Source organism: Dermochelys coriacea, chromosome 5, assembly GCF_009764565.3.
Source record: "Dermochelys coriacea isolate rDerCor1 chromosome 5, rDerCor1.pri.v4, whole genome shotgun sequence".
Classification (NCBI taxonomy): Eukaryota; Metazoa; Chordata; order Testudines; family Dermochelyidae; genus Dermochelys; species Dermochelys coriacea.
In genome coordinates, this window is record NC_050072.1 from 84,878,467 (window position 1) to 84,887,148 (window position 8,682).

Below are 8,682 nucleotides of genomic sequence, written 5' to 3' on the forward strand. Positions count from 1 at the left end.
AAAGACACATTGAGGATGACTGGATGTGGAAGCTGTGGTATGTACATGATCCTGGAGGGGGGAACCGGTAAGAGTTTTTTCTGCATGAAATGTCGTCTGATAGAGCTGATGGAGGAAAAGATCCGAGGTTTGGAGATGCAGGTGGAAAGTCTGGTTGAGTTTAGGAAGGGGTTTGAGCAGATGATGGAGCAAAGATATGAGGTATCTGAAGGGAAAAGCTCAGACTCACAGATGGAAGCAGGGCTGGGGAATTTTGAGGAGAGACTGGATGAGGAAAGTGGTCAGTGGAAACATGTGACTCAAAGAACCAAGCAGAGAAAAAGACGGGCTAGTGAAGGAGAAATAGAGCTTAGGAACAGGTTTGCAGAGTTGGAAAATGAAGAAGGGGCTCAGCAAGTACTTGTTGAAGGTGGAAGGGTAAGGAAGAAGAGAAGAGAGGCTAGTCCTATAGAAAAAGGGGAAGAGTCAAGAGAGACTACACCAAATATGAGCCCCAGGAGGATACAGGATGGGTTGAAGAGGATTGTAAGGGAAAATAGGAATGGAAAGAACTTGCAGCCAGAGGGAACAGGGGAGAGACTGAAGAATAGCATCATCACCAGGAAAAGGCAGGTCTGTGTGATCGGGGACTCTTTATTGAGAAGAATAGACAGGCCTGTAACTAGAGCTGATCCTGAGAATAGAAGGGTGTGCTGTCTTCCGGGTGCTAAGATACGGGATGTAGACCTGAGGTTGAAAAGGATCCTAAAGGGAGTGGGAAAGAATCCCCTAATTATCCTTCATGTGGGAACAAATGATACAGCCAGATTCTCGCTGGAAAGTATCAAGGGAGACTATGCTAGGCTGGGGAAGACACTTAAGGAAATTGAGGCTCAGGTGATCTTTAGCGGGATCCTTCCTGTTCCTAGAGAAGGGCAACAAAGGTGTGACAAGATTATGACTGTCAACAGATGGCTTAGGCAGTGGTGCTATAAGAAGGGCTTTGGGATGTATGGCCACTGGGAGGCATTCATGGACAGAGGTCAGTTCTCTCGGGATGGACTTCATCTGAGTAGGGAAGGAAATAGACTTCTAGGATCGAGGCTGGCACAACTGATAAAGAGAGCTTTAAACTAGGAATTGGGGGGAGATGGATGGGAGATGTCCAGAAAATCTCCACGCCAGATTATAGCACTGAGAGGGAAGAAGATGAAGTAAGAAAGGATACAGCCATGGGTAGGAGAATGTATATAAGGAGCGAGGGCGGTGTGGATACTAGTCTAATAGGTTATACTGGCTGTAGAATGACTGTGCCTAATAGGGTACAAAATGTGAGTGAGTCCAAACAGCAAAAATTAAGATGTTTGTACACCAATGCGAGGAGTCTAGGTAACAAAATGGAGGAACTAGAGCTACTGGTGCAGAAAGTGAAACCAGATATTATAGGGATAACAGAAACATGGTGGAATAGTAGTCATGACTGGACTACAGGTATTGAAGGGTATGTGCTGTTTAGGAAAGACAGAAACAAAGGTAAAGGGGGTGGAGTAGCATTGTATATCAATGATGAGGTAGAATGTAAAGAAATAAGAAGCGATGCAATGGATAAGACAGAGTCCGTCTGGACAAAAATTACATTGGGGAAGAAAACTAGTAAAGCCTCTCCTACGATAGTGCTTGGGGTGTGCTATAGACCTCCGGGATCTAATTTGGATATGGATAGAGCCCTTTTTAATGTCTTTAATCAAGTAAATACTAATGGAAACTGCATGATCATGGGAGACTTTAACTTCCCAGATATAGACTGGAGGACCAGTGCTAGTAATAATAATAGGGCTCAGATTTTCCTAGATGCGATAGCTGATAGATTCCTTCATCAAGTAGTTGCTGAACCGACTAGAGGGGATGCCATTGTAGATTTAATTTTGGTGAGTAGCGAGGACCTCATAGAAGAAATGGTTGTAGGGGACAATCTTGGCTCAAGTGATCATGAGCTAATTCAGTCCAAACTAAATGGAAGGATTAACAAAAATAAATCTGCAACTAGGGTTTTTGATTTCAAAAGGGCTGACTTTCAAAAATTAAGGAAATTAGTTAGGGAAGTGGATTGGACTGAAGAACTTATGGATCTAAAGGTAGAGGAGGCCTGGGATTACTTTAAATCAAAACTGCAGAAGCTATCGGAAGCCTGTATCCCAAGAAAGGGGAAAAAATTCATAGGAAGGAGTTGTAGACCAGGCTGGATGAGCAGGCATCTTAGAGAGGTGATTATGAAGAAGCAGAAAGCATACAGGGAGTGGAAGATGGGAGGGATCAGCAAGGAAAGCTACCTTATTGAGGTCAGAACAAGTAGGGATAAAGTGAGACAGGCTAAAAGTCGAGTAGAGTTGGACCTTGCAAAGGGAATTAAAACCAATAGTAAAAGGTTCTATAGCCATATAAATAAGAAGAAAACTAAGAAGGAAGAAGTGGGGCCGCTTAACACTGAGGATGGAGCGGAGGTTAAAGATAATCTAGGCATGGCCCAATATCTAAACAAATACTTTGCCTCAGTCTTTAATAAGGCTAAAGAGGATCTCGGGGATAATGGTAGCATGACAAATGGGAAGGAGGATATAGAGGTAGATATTACCATATCAGAGGTAGAAGCGAAACTGAAACAGCTTAATGGGACTAAATCGGGGGGCCCAGATAATCTTCATCCAAGAATATTAAAGGAATTGGCACCTGAAATTGCAAGCTCATTAGCAAGAATTTTTAATGCATCTGTAAACTCAGGAATAGTACCGAATGATTGGAGAATTGCTAATATAGTTCCTATTTTTAAGAAAGGAAAAAAAAGTGATCCGGGTAACTACAGGCCAGTTAGTTTGACATCTGTAGTATGCAAGGTCCTGGAAAAAATTTTGAAGGAGAAATTAGTTAAGGACATTGAAGTCAATGGTAAATGGGACAAAATACAACATGGTTTTACAAAAGGTAGATCGTGCCAAACCAACCTGATCTCCTTTTTTGAAAAAGTAACAGATTTTTTAGATAAAGGAAATGCAGTGGATCTAATTTACCTAGATTTCAGTAAGGCATTTGATACCGTGCCACATGGGGAATTATTAGTTAAATTGGAGAAAATGGGGATCAATATGAACATCAAAAGGTGGATAAGGAATTGGTTAAAGGGGAGACTGCAACGGGTCCTACTGAAAGGCGAACTGTCAGGTTGGATGGAGGTTACCAGTGGAGTTCCTCAGGGATCGGTTTTGGGACCAATCTTATTTAATCTTTTTATTACTGACCTTGGCACAAAAAGTGGGAGTGTGCTAATAAAGTTTGCAGATGATACAAAGCTGGGAGGTATTGCCAATTCGGAGAAGGATCGGGATATTATACAGGAGGATCTGGATGACCTTGTAAACTGGAGTAATAGTAATAGGATGAAATTTAATAGTGAGAAGTGTAAGGTTATGCATTTAGGGATTAATAACAAGAATTTTAGTTATAAGTTGGGGACGCAGCAATTAGAAGTAACGGAAGAGGAGAAGGACCTTGGAGTATTGGTTGATCATAGGATGACTATGAGCTGCCAATGTGATATGGCTGTGAAAAAAGCTAATGCGGTTTTGGGATGCATCAGGAGAGGCATTTCCAGTAGGGATAAGGAGGTTTTAGTACCGTTATACAAGGCACTGGTGAGACCTCACCTAGAATACTGTGTGCAGTTCTGGTCTCCCATGTTTAAAAAGGATGAATTCAAACTGGAGCAGGTACAGAGAAGGGCTACTCGGATGATCCGAGGAATGGAAAACTTGTCTTATGAAAAAAGAAAAGGAGTACTTGTGGCACCTTAGAGACTAACAAATATAAATTTGTTAGTCTCTAAGGTGCCACAAGTACTCCTTTTCTTTTTGCGAATACAGACTAACACGGCTGCTATTCTGAAACTTGTCTTATGAAAGGAGACTTAAGGAGCTGGGCTTGTTTAGCCTAACTAAAAGAAGGTTGAGGGGAGATATGATTGCTCTCTATAAATATATCAGAGGGATAAATATAGGAGAGGGAGAGGAATTATTTAAGCTCAGCACCAATGTGGACACAAGAACAAATGGGTATAAACTGGCCACCAGGAAGTTTAGACTTGAAATCAGACGAAGGTTTTTAACCATCAGAGGAGTGAAGTTTTGGAATAACCTTCCAAGGGAAGCAGTGGGGGCAAAAGATCTATCTGGTTTTAAGATTCTACTCGATAAGTTTATGGAGGAGATGGTATGATGGGATAATGGGATTTTGGTAAGTAATTGATCTTTAAATATTCAGGGTAAATAGGCCAAATCCCCTGAGATGGGATATTAGATGGATGGGATCTGAGTTACTATAGAAAATTCTTTCCTGGGTATCTGGCTGGTGAATGTTGCCCATGTGCTCAGGGTTTAGCTGATTGCCATATTTGGGGTCGGGAAGGAATTTTCCTCCAGGGCAGATTGGAGAGGCCCTGGAGGTTTTTTTGCCTTCCTCTGTAGCATGTGGTATGGTTGACTGGAGGGAGGCTTCTCTGCTCCTTGAAGTTTTGAACCATGATTTAAGGACTTCAATAGCTCAGACATGGGTGAGGTTTTTCATAGGAGTGGGTGGGTGACATTCTGTGGCCTGCACTGTACAGGAGGTCGGACTAGATGATCAGAATGGTCCCTTCTGACCTTAGTATCTATGAATCTATAAGATGAGCTATTACCAGTGGGGAGTGCAGGGGGAGAAAGAAAACCTTTAATAGTGATAATCAAGGTGGGCCATTTCCAGCAGTTGATAAGAAAGTCTGAGGAACAGTGGCGGGGGCGGGGGGGGGAATAACATGGGGAAATAGTTTTACTTTGTGTAATGACCCATCCACTCCCAGTCTCTATTGAAGCCTAAGTTCAACATACTAACATTCAAAAACCAGTTGGAGAACACTTCAATCTCTCCGGTCACTCGATTACGGACCTAAGAGTGGCTATTCTTCAACAAAAAAAACTTCAAAAACAGACTCCAACGAGAGATTGCTGAATTGGAATTAATTTGCAAACTGGATACAATTAACTTAGGCTTGAATAGAGACTGGGAGTGGATGGGTCATTACACAAAGTAAAACTATTTCTCCATGTTATTTCCTCCCCCTCACCCTCTCACTGTTCCTCAGACGTTCTTGTCAACTGGTGGAAATGGCCCACCTTGATTATCACTATTAAAGGTTTTCTTTCTCCTGCGGTCCTCCCCACCCCCACGCTGGTAATAGCTCATCTTAAGTGATCACTCTCCTTACAGTGTGTATGATAACACCCATTGTTTCATGTTCTCTGTGTGTGTATATAAATCTCCCCACTGTATTTTCCACTGAATGCATCCGATGAAGTGAGCTGTAGCTCACGAAAGCTTATGCTCAAATAAATGTGTTAGTTTCTGAGGTACCACAAGTCCTCCTTTTCTCTCTGTTGGAATTGTCTTTACTGTGTTGCCTGTTTGCACTTTGTGAATGTTAAACATTTTCTTTTGGAAATCCCTCAAATGTCCTACTTTCCAGGATTGAGATTCCTGCCAGATGATTTATTCAGAAAAGCAGAATGAAAAGTAAATAATGTTTCATTGTCTGAAGATATCATTCAGGATCCTCCCCTCTGAGCCTAGAGGGAAATTGTTTGAGGTAGTTTTAGGCTTTACACCTGTTGTATTATTTGTATTTTGAGACATCTTTCATTTTTTCCCCAATAACTTTTCATCACATTTCCTTTGCTTCCTGTTCAATAAGGAACCGAACAGAACGCTCCAAGGGCAGCAGTTAAGCTCAGAAGGTGACATGCAATGACTAGCTGGGATGGTAGAGGGCTGCTCACAGTCTGATCTGCTGCTACTGCCTTAGAAATCAAAAGATCATAAGAGTTTGGGGTGTTCTGCCTGTCTCATGCTATGGAGCTGAGATTCAGGAGCGAGAATCCTGCACAGGTGGTATTTCTGGTGCAGCAGAATTAAGTAATTTTCTCTTAGCTACCTCATATGGGTGTCATGAGGATTAATTAATTAATATTTGCAAGGAGCTATAAAAATAAGTGCTAAACATGAGCTTGTATACTTTTAACTGGCAAAAGTACCTAATGTAAGATACCAGGACAGGAGTACGTCCTGCTTGATCAAAGTTTTCATCAAAGACAACTGATTAGATGTGTTAACAACTGGGCAAATGCCATGTGGAATTAGTCACCATCTAGGACAATTTCAGACTGAGATACCATTATATTCACTTCTTCAATGTTATGTTCTATCATACCATTTCCATCTAGGGAATTTCATACCTTATTTTGATGCTTTACTACTTTCTACTGACAATTTTCTCAGTTGATAACCTGCTTTGGAAGGTGGGTTGAAACAGTTCTTCTGTGGGAAAGTGGAAGAATCCTGTCTGAGCAGTGGGCAAATACAGTTTCCCCCAGCTCTACCTGACTCACTTCATCCTGTCAGTTTAAAATAGAACAGAATCCTAGATCCAGCTCCATATGGCCATCCTTTAGAATGTCCCAGGAGTATAGACATTCATTACAAAGGGGTGAATTCTTTGACTGACACCTTGTGCAACCATATTGAAATAAATAAAGTTGCATGGGTTCAAATTAGGCCAGAATTTGGCCCAACAGCTGACAGAAGAAAATATATGGGCATCTTTCAGAACGTATAGCTAGCCAGTATGCAAGGAGAATCTTTTGGACTACCACTGAATCTAATATGAACAATATCTTTTTTTTTTGTTCAATTAGCCTTATGGTTTACAGAAAATACTGTTTTGTGGAAACTGTATGGGTCATCATGGGAATGTTTACTAGGAATTACACTGTATTGTAAAGATGTGGATCATGACAATCATTTTAAACTAAGCTATTTACCTCTTGTTTTTTCTCAAGAGGTAAAAATTAAAGTAGTTGAATGTTCACAACTATCTTCATAATGGAAAGCCAATACATATTTGCACTACACAATGAAAGAATGGGTATTGAAAACAGTAATGGGAAATTAGACTAGTTTCTTAGGAAAAATAGAACCACTGGATGTCATTCTTATTCACTATCACCGTAATTAATAGTGTCTGTTCGAAGAAGAAAATAGGCACAGATTGCTTGAGTTTTGAGAACTGTACTCTGGGGTCCGTCCTTCACTCATTTCCCAATGATAATGAATGTAGAAGAAAATGAGTGCAGGCATTTTCTTTAAATACGTTTGTCCATGACCTATGTTCAAAGGGAAAATGCCGTATGTAAAATATTGAAACAACAGTGTGGGCATTTCATGTAGAGACTGATACACTCAATTAAAAATCTTGTTAATTCTTTGTGGGCTTCTATTCGATGCAGTGGCATCTTTATTTCTCCATATTATAAATAAATAATTAAATCAGCTTTTGAATGAATATGAACTCCCAGTTATTTTTTCCCTCTACTCCTTTCCCATGTTGTTTTCCTTTCTGATGGCAGTCACTATTCCCAGTTCTGTAAAGCATCCTCTCGCCATAAAGCATTTTGGGATAATTTGGGTGAAAACTTCCATGGAAAATAAATTGTGTGTGAAGAGAAAATTCAGTCAAGAGTTGTAGGCAGTTGCCTCTTCATAGAACAAAAAGCTAGTTAGAGTGTGTCTGGAAAAATCAATCAAGCCCATGGCACTTACTTCCAGGAAAGAAAGACCATTTATTTTGTACTAACCACATTTATCTGCCAAGATTCTTCTGAGTCTTCACAGGAGAATTTTTCTTTCGAGGATGTAGATTATGCAAGATGATTTTGTTTAATCTTAGTGGTAAACTATGAGTGCAGTAAGTGTTAAGCACATCTGAAAATCAGGCCGCATTTATTTAGGTGCCTGAATAAGGATTTAGGTACTTTGTTGCAGGTACCCACATTTGAAAATTGTGGTTTGGCTCTCTTAAATCTCTTTGTGAGGGATGCTACAAATAGGATTCTGTTGCAGGATATTTTTTCTATACTTTTTCCAGACTCAAATCTCAGAATAATTGGTTGCTATTTTATTGTTCCAGGGGAACTTCAGCAACTATAGCAAGTAATGCATGAATTGTAGGATGCTGCTGCTTTTACATCTATCTTCTAAGCAACTCAGACTGTGCTCACAACTGCTATAATGAGATGAGGTGAGTTTCAGGAACTGCAAAAGCTTTCTTTCCTATCCCCTTTCCTTAGAATGCCGGTCATGTACAATGCACAGTGCAGAATTATTGATGTAATTGCCAAGTTTCCAGCATCATGTTATGATTCATCTACAAACAGTCACATATTAGAAAACCTAGAAAATAGCAGCCTATTTTAGACTAGTCAAAGATACAGGAGATGGCTCACAGATGCCCTTTCTCTGCACCTAGAGAACAACAGATGTGTGTTCTTGGGCCCTACAAATTAGTATCTTCCATGCCAGAGAATGGTGAATCTCCTGAGACCCTTTAAATTATTATTACTATTTATTTGTATTATCATACAGTTATAGGCTAGGACCCCACTGTGCTAGGTACTGTCCAAACAGAAAACAAAAAAGAATCCTTGCCCGAAGGACCTTACAGACTAAGGCAATGAATACTGACAGAGGAGTATAAAGAAGCAATGAGCCAATATTGGTCAGTGTGATAGGCTGTGTTCTCAGCACACGGGCAGCCTACTGTCAGGTTGTTTTTTTTTTTTTTTG